The following is a 17,723-nucleotide window of genomic DNA, read 5'->3' as shown; positions in this document are numbered from 1 at the left end:
ATATGAATGCCACCCAGGAGGGATGTGCTTGTGAGCTTTGGTGGCAACAGGGGATAGCTTCCCATTGGCCCTGGTCACAGACCTGGAAAGGCAACTAAACTTCCTACAGCCCTATTGAACAACAGATCTACAGTATATCAAGCTTCCTTGGCAACTGAGCCGATCACCAGACAAGCCCCGATGAGTGTGTTTACAGCCCTGCCCATAGCAGGAGGCAGTAAGTTAGCAGAATTGTAGGCAGTGTGGTTTGTAATATTCAAAGAGCCAAACCCACTGACAATTTACACAAACAGCTGGGAGATGTTCAGAGGACAAATGCTTTGGATGCCACAATGGCACCAGCAGCAATAAACAAATCCTTGTAGGGCCAAGATATGTGGCAGGACATCTATGCCATGGACCTCCAAAGGAAAATCACTATCTTCCATGTTTCAGGGTATTCTCCCCTACAGTGTTTAAGAAATGATGAGACAGATAGCTTAGGCCATGAAAGGTGGACAGAAGAAGCCCCCTCAGAGGATGTGTCCAGTTGGCTACTTTATAAGATGAAGCATGCTGGACAGAAAACACTGTGGGAAGTTGTAAAAGCTTGGGGGTCTCCCCATTAAATATTCTAGAATAGTGACTGCTTACAATGATTGTCCTGTATGTGTTGAGAGGCACCTGCAGAGACTGCCAGCAGAAGGTGGATATATCAGACATGGCTGTGAGCCTTTAACCCATTGGCATGTGGACTATATTGGCCTCCTTCTCATGTAAGAGGGGGCATAGTTTGGTCACACTTCTGTTGACCCTACTATAGGATTACTACAGATCTTTCCTAGCAAGTGAACTACAAAGCACTCAACCATCAGACAACTGTCACAGCTTATGGAAGAATATCTCATCCCCGAAGTCATTGAAAGCCACCAGGGAATCCACTCTACTGGACATCAAGAACAACAGTGGGCTGAGTAGCTGCAGATTGGTCATTTCATCTACCATACAATCCCAGAGGCACCAGTCTAATAGAAACACATAATAGCATCCTAAAGAATGCTTTAAAAAGAGATCAATGCTCATTGCAGGGATAGATGACCCAATTGCATGAACAATCTTCACTCTCAACAAGAAACCCCATACTGAACACCCAGCACCCGTAGATATGTTGACATAACTATGAGTAATACCCCTGAGGATGTCAGTTTGGATGCAAGAATCATCATGCAACCAAGTTCAGGAGTGAGAATAACCCACTGCTGCCCACCCCACAGGACATAGTATCCGGAGAGAATACTCTATATTGGCCCTGGGAAGTTCAATCTGAACCCCATTGGTACTCTCTACTGGTTCTCTGGGGAGAGGGGATAGATCATAATTTAGATATTTGTCCTATGGTTATGGGAAAATGAATAAATACTGTTACGTGTAATAACTCCAGGTCTCAAATACTCAAAAGGGGGACTATTATCATTTCTATGTGAAAATTCAGCACACCCCCCACTCTCCTTTTATGTTATGGACAAGAGGACTCCTGTACCTGATAGGGTATGCTATTCCTGGCTGATAAGGCCTCCCCAAAGCATCACGGTGTTGTCAGAAGACAGGAATGCTGCATTATTTTTTCCTGAGAATTAGGTTTTATCTTTGCTTGTTCTTCTTAAGTATTTATCTTATCACCCTAAGCTAAGACCCCTTTTAGCACTAAGCTTTTTCTTTCTGTCCCAAAGTAATCATAAGTGTTATAATCACTAGCAATTTTGCTGTTTGGATCCTGTGCTCTTTATTGCATATGCCATGTTTGACTCAAGTTTCCACCTTAGGGAATTTGCAGAAGATCAATATTATATGAAGATTGTATGGGTGGAAAAAGTCAATGTGTGTGTGAGGTAAAAAGCCAACAAAGTATGAGATAAATGTCCAGACATAGGACTTTCTTCCATATATCTGACTTCTTTCTGCTCATCCCCTGGAGAGCAGTCCCTGGTCAAGGTTGATGTTTGCAGGATATTAATATTTCTTATAAGGAGTTATGGTGGTTAATGTGTCATGGGGTGTAGGTAATTGAGCAGAATTGAGCACAATATGGGTAGCAACTTTGCTCATTGTGATTGTAAACAGTATATAGAAATCTGAATAATTAAATAATTTGATTATAAAATTGGTTCTGTTCTGTGCCAAGGCACAGATTCTTCACCAACCTGCTGCCATTAGTGCCCTCTTATAAGATTTAAAAAACAGTGTCTTTTCCTACTGAACTGCTGGTGACTTTTTTGTAATATGTGAAGAAGCTTATTTACAAGTTCTCTCAGATTTCAGGCTACCATTTACAGCATCTGATATGTTGCTAAATGTATTTGGAGAAAATGCTTAAGGCAATTGTATTTTAAAATTGGAGAGAATAAAGAGACATAAGTAAAAGTAAGTTTTCTGTACTTAACATGAAAGAATTAAACATCAATACAAGTAGACTGTTTTAAGTTACACATGTATATTGTAATACCTGGAGTAATCATCAAGAAAACTATAAAAGAGATATACTAAAAAGCACTATAAATAAAATCAATATTTAGTCCAATAAAATGTTCGTGTAATCTGCAGGAAAGCAAGAAAATAAAAGTAGAGGAAGAAGAAACAGAAAAGACAAACAGAAAACAAATAATTAAATAAAAGCCTCAATTTATAACATATGAATAATTACCATGTATACAAACAGCCTAAATATATCAATTAAAAAATAAAGGTTACCAGAGTGATTCTATACCTCGAAAACCCAAGAGAATCTGTTAAAAACCTCCTTGCACTGATAAAGGACTTTGGCAAAATCTCAGGGTATAAAATAAATGTGCAAAAGACACTCATATTCCTATACACCAACAATAAACACTCAGAAACCCAAATACAAGCACAATCCCATTCACAATAGCCACACAAAAAAATGAAATACCTTGACATTTTCCTAACCAGAAACGTGGAAGAACTTAACAAAAAAACTATAAAACTATGCTCAAAGAAACCAAAGATGACACAAACAAATGGAAAAATATTCCATGCTCATGGATTGGAAGACTCAACATTGTTAAGATGTCCATTCAACCCAAGGCAATCTACAGATTTAACTCAATACCCATGAAATTATAAGCAGCATTCTTCTCAGACCTAGAAACAACAAGACAGAAATTCATATGAAAGCATAAATGACCACGAATAGCCAAAACAATCCTCAGCAAAGAAACAAAAAAAAGTGGGAGGTATCACACTCTCAGACTTTAAATTTTATTATAAAGTTACAGTAATCAAAATAGCCTGGTATTGGTACAAGAACAGGCATATAGACCAATGGAACAGGATAGAGATTCCAGAAGCAAAACCTCAATTTCTCAACCAAGACATCTTCAACAAAGTCCCCACCAACAATCACTGGGGAGAGGTGATCCTATTCAGTAAATGGTGCTGGGAAAACTGGCTGATCATGTGCAGAAGATTAAAACTAGACCCCTACCTATCACCATATACAAAAATCAACTCAAAATGGACCAAAGACCTAACGTAAAACCTCAAAACATAAGAACCTTAGGAAATGCAAGAGACACCCTTATGGAAATTGAAACTGGCAGCCAATTCCTGATCAAAATCCCAAGTACCAATGCCATAAGAGATAAGATAGACAAGTGGGACCTCATCAAACTGACAAGTTTCTGCAAAGCCAAAAAAAACCCATCAAGAGAGCAGGGAGACAGCCCACAGACTGGGAAAAAATATTACCAACTCTATATCTGACCAAGGTCTAACATCTAGGATCTATAAGGAACACAATCGTGCTGAAAAGAAAAAAAAAAACAAAAAGCCCCATTACAAAGTAGACAAAAGATATGAATAGATACTTGTCAAAAAAAGACATACAAGGAACTAGAGTCTATAATACTGAGTGACCTCTCACAAAAACAAAAATCCGAATATCACATGTTCTCACGCATATAATGGACCTTGAACATCCAATGCAATACTATGAGAAAATGACTGATGGTACTGGGAAACTATGGGGGGGAGGCGGATGGGATCAACAGTAGCAAATATCTGTCGGGGGATGGGAAAACACTTCTTATCTACAGGGTGCCTGAATGAAACGTCATTGTACACCTAACCCTTAACTGTACCCCACAAAACCATAATAAAAAATACTGATTAATGAAAAAAAAAAAGACATACAAACAGCCATCAGATACATGAAAAAATGCTCAACCTCACTAGTCATCACAGAAATGCAAATTAAAACCACACTGAGATACCACCTAACTCCAATCAGGATGGTCATCATCAATAACTCAAAAAACAACAAATGCTGGAGAGGATGCACGGAGAAGGGAACACTTCTACACTGTTGAATTGGAGCGTAAACTAATACAACCTCTGTGGAAAACTGTTTGGCAATTCCTAAAATCTCTAAAAATTGACCTTTCATATGACCCTGCATTCTCCCTATTAGAAATATACCTGAAGAAATTCAAATCACTCTATGAAAAAGATACCTGCACATGCATGTTTATTGCAACATTATTCACAATAGCAAAAACATGGAACCAAGTGGGTTGCCCATCAAAAGAGGACTGGATAAAAAGAAAAAAATGTGGTACATATACACGATGGAATATTACACAGTCATAAAGAAGAACAAAATTATGAATTTTGCATCAACTTTGATGGACTTAGAGTCTATAATACTGAGTGATCTATCACAGAAACAAAGAACTGAGTATCGCATGTTCTCACTCATAAGTGGACCTTGAAAAATTATTGTAATACTATTAAAAAAAAGGATTGGCAGTAGTGGGAAACTGCTGGGGGGAGTGTGGCAGGATTGTCAGTAGTGGGAAACTGCCTGGGAAGGTGGGCACACCTCATCAACAAGTGTACCTGCATGATGAACATTTGCATACCTAACTCTGAATTGTACCCCACATCTTTAAAATAAATAAATAAATAAATAATAAAGATTATCAGAATGATAAAAACCAATCCAACAATATTCTGTTTTTAAGAAGATTGCTTCAAATGCAGCAACATAGGTAAACTGAGAGAAAAAATATGAGAAAATAAATCTAATTCAAATATTTATTAACAAAAAATGGTAAGGTTATATTAATACTCACATCATGGACAAAAAGAAAGACTATTTTTAAAAAATTGAAATTATACAGTATATTCTCTAAGCACAATCTGAAATCAATAAAGGAAAGTTAACAGAAACTTTTCTAAACTCTTGGTAATTAAGCAACATACTTTTACATTATGCATAGGACACAGCAAGTCATAAAGAAAATTTAATAGTACATAAAATTGAGTAAAAATGCAAATATAGCATGTAAAATTTGAGATCCAGCTAAAACAATACTGAGAAGAAAATTTATGGCACCAATTGCTTATAGTAGAAAAAAGGGAAGAACACACATCACTAATCTAAATTTGTACCTCAAGGAAATAGAAAAAATAAACTTGAATCAGCCGGGCTCGGTGGCTCAGCCTGTAATCCCACGCCTTTGGGAGGCTGAGGTGAGTGGATTGCCTGAGACCACGGGTTCAAGACCCGCCTGGGCAGCGAGACCTCATCTCTACAATAAATCAAAAAATCAGAGCCGGGCTCGGTGGCTCAGCCTGTAATCCCGCGCCTTTGGGAGGCTGAGGTGAGTGAATTGCCTGAGCCTGCGGGTTCGAGACCCGCCTGGGTAGCAAGACCTCATCTCTACAATAAATCAAAAAATCAGCCAGGCGTGGTAGCGCGTGCCTGTAATTCCGGCTACTGGGAAGGCTGAGGCGGAAGGATCACCGGAGCCCGGCAGGTGAGGCTGCGGTGGCCTGGAGCGGCCACTGCACTCCAGTCTGGGCGACAGAGTGAGACTCCAACTCAAAAAAAAAAAAAAAATCAGCTGGGCATGGTAGCGCATGCCTGTAATTCTGGCTACTCAGAAGGCTGAGACTTCTGCGAGGCTGCGGTGACCGGGAGCCGCCACTGCACTCCAGTCTGGGCGACAGAGTAAGACTCCAACTCAAAAAAAAAAAAAAAAAAACTTGAATCAAGCAGAATGAAGTATATAGTAAAGAGATTATATTAATAGTCCTAAAATAATTAATAAAAGTAGATTTTTATTTAAAAAGCTTATTTCCTAGTTTTTGCAACCAATGGTCCTCAAACTACTGGACATCCACATGCAGAATAATAATAATAATAATAAGTACAGACATTATAGCCTTCAAAAATTTAACAAATTGAGCTACTATATGATCCAGCAATTCCACTTCTGGGAATATGCTCAAAGAAACAAAAATCACTCTACCACAATGCACCTGCATATGTATGTTCATTGTAGCACTATTCACAATAGCAAAAACATGGAACTAACCCAGATGTCCATCACAAGTGAACTGGATTAAAAAACGTGATGCATATATAATGGAATATAAATATAAAAAAGAACACAATCATGTCCTTTGCAACAACATGGATACAGCTGAAGACCATCATTCTAAGTAAACTATCATAGAAACAAAAAACTGAATACCACATGTTCTCACTCATAAGTGGGCCCTAAACATTAGGCACACGAGTATGAAGGAGGGAACAACAATTACTGGGCACTACTAAAGATGAGAGGGAAGGAGGGAGAGAGAATAAGGGGCATACATTCATCCACCGAACAGCATGTCCACTATCAGGGGTGAGTGAACTCACTGGAACCTCAAATTTTGCCTGCGTGCAATTTATTTAAGTAGCAAATTCTCACATGTACCCTACAGCTCTAAAGTATTTTTTTTTAAATCACTAACAATCGATCTAGGAACTAAATATAAAGCATAAAATTATAAAACCCCTAGAAGATAACATAGAAGAAAATCTAAGTGACCTTAAGATTGATGACAAATTTTTAGATACAGCACTAAAGGCATGATCCATAAAAGAAATAATTGATAAATTGAACCTCATCATAATCAAAACTCTTTCTCTACAAAAAAAAAAAAAATCCCTGCTTAGTAAAGTTAAGGTCCAAGTAAATGCTCGGCTGCAATCTCTTGATGCCAATAAATCGAGAGGTAAAGAACTGACAGAAAGAATTTATTTCTGAATTCAGAATTCAGGGAGACAACACCTGGCTCCTGGCATGTCTGGAAGGGGTCTGCTCACCCCTTATGTTCCACAGCACATCTTTATAAGTTTAGGGTTGCTGGTATCTCTATATTGACTCTGTGACTGATAGAGCATTGTATATAACTCAAGTTACAACCACAGTCAATAGTAGCATTCATGGCCCACATTTCCTGGTGCAGGTTACCAAAAAGTAGCTTATAGTTTTATCATTAGCACCAAACTGAAGATGTGATTAAACTTGCCATAGAGAAAGGGAGTTAACAGAGCCTACTACAAAGTAGAACATTATTTGCTACAACATATTGTTAATTAGTTGTTATAACATGCAAAAAGTTATATAAATTACAGATCTTATGGTAACATGGATGCTATATTTTCATATCTATGACTACTGATAAAAAGGAGTGAATAGGAAATCATTTCTCTCAGTTGAATGAGCACAGTCTGCAGGGGATTAAGAATTCTTTGAAGTGACTTAACAGGGAATGTACAGAAGATAAGGGAATACACTTTCCTTTGCTAATTTTCAGGAACATAAGTGCATTCAGACCTGCACAAATACTCCTTATGTTTTTCTTTAAGGGATGTGACAATATGGACAGACAATAGTTGGTTTCTCACTCAGTAGGATGAGAACAAAATCTGCAGACTTAGAAATATTTGCAAACCACATATCTGACAAAAAATTAGTACCTAGAATATATGAAAAACTCAAAAATTGAATGATTAAAAAAATCTAATGAAAAATAAACAAAAGACATGGACAAATAATTTACCAAGACAAGATATCCAGATAGTAAATAAGCACATCAAAAGATGTTCAAAATCATTAGCTATTAGAGAAATGTAAATTGAAATTGCAATGAGGTAACTACACATATAAAAATGATCAAAATAAAAAAGTGACAACATCAGATGCTAACAAGGATGTGGAGAAACTATATTATGCATATATTGCAGGTGGAAAGGTATAATGTAAGATTTATATGAGGATTTTACAAATAAATGTATGCTTACCATATATTCTAGCAATTGCACTCTTTGGCATTTTTCTCAGTGAAATAAATTTAGGTTCACAGAAAATAGCTTAAATGAATAGTCATAACAACTTTATTATCCATAATAGCCAAAACCTTCAAACAGTTCAAATGTCCTTCAGTTTTGGCTGGTTAAACAAATTGTAGTATATTCGTTCTGTAGTATACTACTCAACAATAAAAATGATAGACTCATGGTACATGAAACAATTTGGATTAATATTCAGAGAATTATATTCATTGATATAAAACAATCTCCCCAAATTTTATATTATATAATTCCTAGTGGGAAGGAATTAACTATATACTTTGTGTGGAGGGATAAATTATCTTAAGTATAGATCTTCAATTATTTATAAGCAATGACTAATGATTTGGCTGATCTGTCAGAGACTAAAAGGAATAAGCTTAGAAGAGCAATGACAACAAGTCTTAGCTCTCAGAATGAATACATAGTGTGAATACATTCATGAACTATGTCTGCCCCACCTGAAGAAATGCACTGTGGAGCATGATCTGTATTCAGGTGGACAAGGTGACCTATTCTGAATGTCAGTTAGTCTCCTTCCTTGACCAGTCTTATAACTACTCAATGAGATTATGAACCAAGTGTCTGTGGTTGCAGGAATAGAGGATATGTATGAGCTCAAAAACTTGGACTTTCTTTAACTAATATCAATAACAAAAAAGAGTATATATCACTTTTCTATTATTTGAAAAAGAAAGCAAATCATGAATGTGATAATCATTGAAAAAACTTATAAGAAAAAAATTAAGAAATTTGGCAAAACCTAGGCTTGTTGAATACATAATACAAGGAAAAAATCTCAGCTGTTGTAGTGCAATTTGGGGCGGGGATGGGTTATTGGAAATGTGAATCCTTATGTAAAATATATATTCCTTTTGATATAGAAAAAACTCACTTTTAGAAGTTTACACTAAGTAGATAATTGCACAGGTTAAAAAATATGAACATATAAGGATGTATTCTCAACACTATTTATAATACAGAAAATTTAGAAAATCATTTAAAATATCCCATTATAGGAAACAATTAAAGTTATTCTGGTACTTACATTGTATGCAGTCACTAAAAAATTATAAGGTCTATTTCCTGAAAAATGTACTATTGTATTATTGAGTAAAGCAAAAGAAGTTACGGGAGATCAGTTATCTTATTTATGTAAACTGTTCATAAATAGCTTGTCTTTTCTGAAAAATGGTAATATTTCTGGTAATTTTTATTTTTCTTACAATAATATTTTTGACATTTTGCATTCTATAATGAACAGACTTTATTTTTTAAAGCATTCAAGTTATTTTTAAAGGAAGAACATATTTTCTTTAAAATATGCTTTTTAAAAGTGTCATTTTACTGAATTTGTACTTGATTAGTAGGAACAGATATACAGCACTTTTCATTCTACTGCAAATTGTATTATTTACTTCTTCCAATTATTCCAATGGCAAGGCAACATTTTTAAAGACAACTATACCTCTCTAAGTCATTATTTTTACTTTCAATAAAATTGTAGTTTACATATAACATTTTCTTATTGATATAATTTGTTTACAATATAACTACTTTAAATTAAGAATAACATTTTTGTTTTTCCAGCTAAATTTCTAGGGTGAGGTCAATTTAAGTGGCACATTCTCTTTGAAGATAATCTTTTAAAATTTGTTTTGTATATTATTAAAACCACTGCTTTGGTATGATTTCTGTTGTATCAGACCTGAGGGCTTTTAAATTTACTTTTTTGCTACATCTTGTTTTTTGTTGCTGTTATTTATAGTGTAAAATGAATCTGTGATTTTTACACTTTAGCATAAGTTATGAAAAATAGAGGTTATGAAAAATAGAGACTTTTGACCCTATCCCATAGATTCTGATTCAGATACAGATGATCTATGGATTGATAAAAGATCACTAAACATGTTGAAGAATAGGAATGAGGTGACTTCATTCATTCTTGTACTTTTTTAGTATGCCTAGAGAAAGAGATATTACTTCCTCTGTATTAGGTTAGTAAGCTTCCCCCCTCCCCCCCAAATATTGAGTTTGGTGATCAGTGTTTAAGTTCTGTCTTTATGGCTGGGTTTTATGAATCTTTCATAAAATCAATGATAAATCACTTAAAAAAATAAGAAGCTCAAGAATGAATGTTGGTCAAGAAATTGGTATGATTATTTTGTCATTGATGAGACATGTTTTCATTGCCATATGCTTTTGAACAGTATGATATTCAAGCAATTTATACAGTTGTCATAACTTTATTCTGTGAAGCAGGTATACTTGTTCTCATATTTGGATGCACATTAGTATCATCCGATGAGTTTTTCTTTTTTAAAATACTAATATATGGGTCCTATCTTCAGATATTTTGATTTGTCAAGGTAAGGTCTGATATCAAGGATTTTCAAAGCTCCCCAGGTGTTGTTGATATGCAGCCAATATTGAGAATCACTCCTTTGCAAGACTAGAAACAATTTAACTCAGAATTGCCACAACCTGGGCTGAGGACGCTTTCATGTAATTACTTACAGTACTAGACTTCTATTCAGTAGATCAATTTAATGCATTCATCTCTCAAGTGCTGTTTCTCTGATTTTTTATTCCAAATAGATACTACTCCAAGATCATTTGAATCCATGCTATAGAATATAAGTTTCTTCAGAGTGCAAACACTACTTTATTTCTATATTCCATTGATAGGTCTTAGGTCTTAGCTAGGACCGTGACCTTGCTGTACTCTGTGGGTACTTAACAAATGCTATAAATAAAGATTAAACTATTCTCCTTGGGCTGAGGATGATCAACAGGAATCTGACTTTCCTGCAGGGACTACAACTGAATGTAGTTTGAAAGAAAAAGAAAAAAGTTCAACTATGGATGAAAGCTCCATCAGGAAAGAGGAAAATTGATGATTAGCTCCTTAGTGTCATATTCGTGCTGGGAAGCTAACCTCTCTTAAGAATCAAACAATATTTGAGACAGATTTGTCTTCTGGAAGAACTCCAACTAACAGCCCTTCACCTTCTGCACTTTAAAGAACGCAATACAATTTGTATTCTGTATGTATTTTTAAGGCTGACTGCAGGGAGTCAAATTTAGTGTTCAAAAACAGGATTCTACTTAAGTTCTGAAAGGCACCAGCTACAGGAAACTTCTTTCTCTTCTTTGCTTTATAGTCTTTCTTACCTGGATCAGCAGAAGACTCTTATATTGCTTTTTTTTTCATTCAGCTTCTAATATCTCTGTTTCCAGTATGACAAGAATTAAGTACTAAGTTGTCAGAGCAATCATTAAGATGGAATATTTCTATCTTCAAAAATTGTCAACCGAACTTTTAAAAAAAGGTGATACACATAGAATCATAACATCAACTTTTATCAGAATTTTGCATAAAATAGGACTCAGTGCATACACTTTTTTCAATTTTAGGGGGCCTCTTTCATACTTAAGAGAAAATATCTAAATTTTCGTATTTTTAGAAAGATACACAAATGTAAAAAAGAATAAGATATTATTGAAAGAAGTTATTAATAGAATGACAGAGCAATGATGCGCTCTAGTTAATCAAATATTTATAGAATATTTATCTCTCTTTCATGTGCATATGCACATATGCACATATATGTACATGCAATAGTTCATTCATTGTTTCATTTATCATCTCTTTATCAAGCCTGTACTCTTTGCCAAATACTTTTCTAGTGCAGAGTATGGATGCATTCACAAACGAAACAAATTCCTTCCTATACGAAGCTTAAATAAATGCAGGCTGGGCTCGGTGGCTCAGTCTGTAATCCCACACCTTTGGGAGACTGAGGTGAGTGGATTGCCTGCGGGTTCGAGACCCACCTGGTCAGTGAGACCTCATCTCTACAATAAATCAAAAAATCAGCTGGGTGTGGTAGCGCATGCCTGTAATTCCGGCTACTGGGAAGGCTGAGGCGGAAGGATCGCCGGAGTCCAGCAGGTCGAGGTTGAGGTGGCCGGGAGCGGCCACTGCACTCCAGTCTGGGCGACAGAGTGAGACTCCAACTCAAAATAAATAAATAAATAAATAAATAAACAGACGCAGAAAGAAACAGAAAATCAACAATATTCAAGTATAAAAGTTAGAGCCCACAAAATAGGTATGGAATAAATATAAAAATTTGGACATCGTCATCATATACTGTTATATGAGGTCATGATGCTAGATGACATTCTTAAGTAATACAGATAGAAAAGACTGAGCACTGTGGCACTGAAGATATGGGCAGAGAAAGCTAAGAAAGACCAAAATGAGGTACAAGGAAGATGAAGTGATTATTGTATTTTGGAAGCCAAATGAGGAAAGTATAAGAACTGTGTTAAATTGTGCCGATAATTTGGTAGGATGAGGATTGAGTTCCAGCCATGGGATTTTGCAATCTTGAGATCATTCATAGTCTTGACAAGAACAATTCTGGTGAAGTGGTTGGGATAAAAGTCTGCTTAGACTGGTTTTAAAAGAAAATTGTAGGGAAGAAAGTGGAGGAAATGAGTTTGTAAAACTGTTTTGAAATAAAATAAGTCTCATAGAAATACTATGGGCATTTATTAATACTTCTTATTTGAGTCAAAAAGTCATTTAGGTCTTTTACACTTCTTAAAAATTATCATTACAAATGATAAATAGAAAAGAGAAAACGAAACAGTCACTGTTTTAATAATCTGGCTGAACTTTCATTTTAATGAATATATTTACTATGGCATATTAAAATCATGTAACACGCCATGCTCGGTGGCTCAGCCTGTAATCCCGCGCTTTGGGAGGCTGAGGTGAGTGGATTGCCTGAGCCCGCGGGTTCGAGACCCGCCTGGGCAGCTTAGCGAGACCTCATCTCTACAATAAATCAAAAATCAGCCGGGCGTGGTAGCGCGCGCCTGTAGTTCCAGCTACTTGGAAGGCTGAGGTGGAAGGATCGCCAGAGCCTAGCAGGTCGAGACTGCGGTGACCAGGAGCACCCACTGCACTCCAGTCTTGGTGACAGAGTAAGACTCCAACTCAAAAAAAAAAAAAAAAAAAATCATGTAACACAATTTGGTTTTCTGTGAAGTATAGACAGAGATTATTAGGACTTAAATAAATTATTTTATTTTGCAAATATACTGAGTACTTTCTATTGATTTGTAGTTTGTTAGTAACTTTGTTTAATTACTTATTATAACATGAAAGTCTATTAGAACATCTGTCAAAGGGAAATCATAGTGGCCCTCTATATTTAAATAATATTTTCTTCTGGAATGGTATTTTTCTAAAAAAATTATATATTTTAAACATTTTTAAATGATTTATTCAAATAAAGCAGGGAAAATATGTGTGTTATTGCTCAAATAGAAACTATAATTAGTATCAAACTAGTATAGTCTTCAAGTTTAGATTAACATGACTGAATATAAACCTTCTAAAACATTATTATTATCAGAAACGAGCAAAGCAAAACTCTTGAAGGTAGGATTTTTTAAAATCACTAAGGTCTTTAAGAACATTTAAAGTAAGTTAAGCATAATATCCTAGTAAGCAATTGTTCATGGTCTACTCATATGTTGTTTAAATAGGTGCAAGGATACTACCAGCCATTCCCAAATGAATTCAACAAACTTAAGAACAGGAAAATACATGATCACTGTGAACTGAATGTTTATGTCTCTCCAATATTCATATCTTGAAACTTAGCCTTCAATTTGTTGGTATTAGGAAGGAAAGCTTTTGGGAGGTGATTAGGTCATGAGGGTAACACTCATGATGGGATTAATGCCCATATAGGTTGCTAAAGAGGTCACAGGTCTCCCCTTCTACCATGAAATGGCACTGCTAAAGGGCATCATCTATGAACCAGAGAACAATTCTTACCAAATACCAAATCTTCCAGCACCATGATCTTAAACCTTTCAGCCTCCAGTACAGTGAAAAATAAATTTCTGTTGTTCATACCAGTTTGTGGTATTTTGTTATAGCAGCCTGAACAGACTAAGACAATGGTAGAAAAATAAAACTGGTCTAAAGTTGTTGCTCATTATTTTTATATGAGAACTATAGAGTAGTGGTTAAAAACACAGACTCTGTAACCAGATTATATAGTTTTGAAAACTGGCTCTGCCATTTAAAGATTAAGTATGAAGAAATACAAGGATGGATAAGACCTAATCACTGCCTTCAAGATATTTCACACTGATTGAAAATATAATAATTATACAGAGAGATTAATAATTTTCACAGTAGAGTATTGGGGACATGATTGGGGAATTTCAGTTTCAGAGAAAGTTACCTATCTTCATAAATGTTTTTAGAAAATATATAAAATAACTAAATTTAAACTATAAATTGATTAGATAGCTTCCTCATATTTTGGAGATGTTTTAAATTTGCAACTTATTACACATAAAGGAGTTCATTCTCTATAAACTGAGTACCCCAAGATGATTTTCTCCATTCAGTATTTTTCTGTTGTCTAGGAAATTAAAACTATAATTGAAAATTTATATTCTACTGGTCTTCTGGACTCATTTAGACCTACAACCTTATAAAACTTTGCTGCTTTAAAAATATATGCTTGGAGTGGAAGAAAGTTTACACACACACACACACACACACACACACACACACACACACACAAATATAATGTTGCTAACATACTTTGAGTCTTTTTATTTAGTGTTGCAAAAAAGAAAGAAAGACTACTCAGTTATACTTGAATTTCAGATAAACAACAAATAATTTTTTGTAAAAGTAAGCTCCAAATATTGTATGAGAATATATTTTTTGATTATTCAGAGTACTTTCATCTTTTCACAAATATACCATTAATTATTTTTCACCATTATGAATTCTGAAAGTCATAATATTTAATCTAGAGTAAATTGTATGTCTATCATTTTAGTGATGTGGGGAAGGCCAGGCACATGAGATAATTGATACTATTGAATTAACAGTGAATCTCTCAAGTTTATGACTAACGTGACCAGTAAGAATTTTTGCGGGAAAGAGTGTGCCTTACTTTTTGTAATCCAAGAACACAAAGTATATTTAACATACAAGGTGATATTTTTTACTAATGAAATACATTATAATGCATTTATATATACTCATACATAAAATGTTTAATCATACTACTGATGATATATTTTTTTGAAACAGGGTCTCACTATGTTGCCCACACTGGTCTCAAACTTCCAGTCTCAAGCAATTCTCTTGCCTCTGTCTCTTGAGTAGCTGAGATTACAGGCATGTACACCATGCTCAGCTTGATAATAAATTTTATAAACACATATCATATGTTAATATTTTCATCTCATTTCATAAAGATTTTTTTCACCAAAATAGATTATACTTAATATTTTAAATATTGTAAAGTGCTTATATAATGTAGTGAAGGAGTTAAGAAACTAAAATTAGAACAGAAACAGTATTTGGATATGATATGCTTATACTTTGTTAGACAAAAATGGTTTTGGAAATTATTCATTATATTATAGAAATTAAAGAACTCTCAGGCTGTGTGTCAAATAGTGTTGCATTTTTAAGAGTGGGCATTATTTGACAAATGAAGTAGTTACAATTTATTATATAACAAATACATTTTGTCTAATGACATTAACCCACAACTAATATAGCTGGATTGGTAGGCACAATTCCAGATAGCCCCCAAGAATGGAATGCACACCCAAGTCTCCTGGACTGAATATGATGAGAAAACATACCCATGATTGTTACTTTATGTGGCAAAATAAAATTTTCAAATACAATTAGGGTTACTAATTAGTGTATCTGAATTAATCAAAGGGCCTAGTTAATCTCACGAGCCCTTTAAAAACAGAGAATTTTCTCTGACTGTTTCCAAAAAGGAAAGTCAGAGAGATTAAAACAAGAAAATAATTCAGCACATTGCTATTTTAGAAGATGGAGGTAGCCACATACAAAAACTTGAGAGTAGCCTCTAGGAGCTAGGAGCAGTCCTCTGACAACAGCCAGAAAGAAAATGAGGACTTTGGTCCTACAACCATAAGAACTGGATTCTTCCAACAACCTGAATGAGCCGAAAACAGGTTCTTCCCCCAAAGACTCCAGTCGGAACACAGCACTGCCAACACATTGATTACAGCTTTGTGAGATCCTATGCAGAGAACCCTGTCATTATGTCTGAAAATGTGACCTGCTGCACTATAATCTGATACATGTTTTGTTTTGTTTTAAGCTATTACCTTTTGGTGGCTTAGTAAAAAGCAACATAGAATGAATACAATGACTAACCAAGAAAACTTATCAGGATGATTGAAAATAAGTATTTGTTTTATATATGGTAAAAATTATATCTATTCCATTTCTATTTCTTCTTTTTTTTTCTGAGTTGAATTTGTCAATTTGAATAGGTTATGCCATGAAGGAAGCAGGAAAATAAAGACAACTAGACATTCCTCTGAGGGAAATTATCTGTACATTCCTGGGACTGGTGCTACCATGAAACGAGACTTATGACTTTGTCAGGTCTATTGACAACTTGCTGCTATGGTCCTCCTATGTTAAATTGATGGTCTAGAAAAAGTCAAAAGAGAATGCCATTTCAGAGAAGGCCTGTAGGTGATAGGTACATGCTGAAGATTCTGAAACTCCTGCCAAATTTTTTAGCTGTTCAGAGATTCTTGAGAACAAAATATGCCACGTTTAAAGCGAACACTTCTTGGCTTTTTGTCCTAGAATAAAACTCACAAGCTAACCTCAGTCTGCATATACAACCAACAACTGTCAAATCTAAATGTAATCATCCCGATGGGTTTCATTTAGGCCCTCCTTAGTCAAAGCACAGATGGGATGGCTCTCTGACTCATGTCCTTTAGATGAGCCAAGTGCCGGTGGCATAATAGGATTTTTAAAAACACACAGCTTCTAGTAAATGCTGTGATGTGTTGATCTTTAATACATTATAGTGTAATAAACATTTCTGAAGTCTGTACAGTATTGGTTATGGGCAAGAGGGAGCTGTTGTTTCTTTTGCTTTCATACATGGAATTTCCTAAGTAAAAACTTGGAGTAACTGGCTTGCAGCGGATGGTAGCAGGCGTGGCCTTGACATGCTGATTGACGCAGGTAGGTTCGTGGACCTGTAAGGGCCGCGGAAATACTCTGCCAGCAACATCATCATCGGTGCCAAGGACCACGTGTCCATTCAGATGAACGTGGCCAAGGTTGATGAGGCTATGGGCATGTTTAATGGTCAATTTAAAATCTATGCTATCTGCAAGGCCATTCGTAGGATGGACAAGTCGAATGATTCTATTCTCTAGCTAAGGAAGACCTATGGCATCGTCTCAAGGAACTTCTAATTGGAGATAATCATGGAGGTAGAATATTTGTCATAAATAAACAGTGAAGGAAAAACACTTGATAGTTACATTAGCAAGTTTTACCTAAAAATACTGCATTTAGTTAAGAATATCTTTTATATGAAACGATAACTATTCTGTTTAGTGCACATCTACACTTCAAATTAGTAAGAGTTAGATTAGGCAATTAAACTGCCAATCTCAAATTTGA

The 17,723-nt window shown here is 35.3% G+C and overlaps 1 pseudogene; it reads left to right on the top strand.

Annotated features, from left to right (window-relative positions):
• The first annotated feature begins 17,260 nt into the window (after positions 1-17,260).
• LOC110595922 lies at positions 17,261-17,512 on the top strand (annotated as a pseudogene).
• Positions 17,513-17,723: the final 211 nt, after the last annotated feature.

This window comes from Carlito syrichta, unplaced genomic scaffold (assembly GCF_000164805.1).
Source record: "Carlito syrichta isolate Samal-C Ts95f unplaced genomic scaffold, Tarsius_syrichta-2.0.1 Scaffold305217, whole genome shotgun sequence".
In the NCBI taxonomy this organism is placed as follows: domain Eukaryota; kingdom Metazoa; phylum Chordata; class Mammalia; order Primates; family Tarsiidae; genus Carlito; species Carlito syrichta.
The sequence above is the reverse complement of the archived record's forward strand: the minus strand, read 5'-3'. Positions and strand labels throughout refer to the sequence as shown.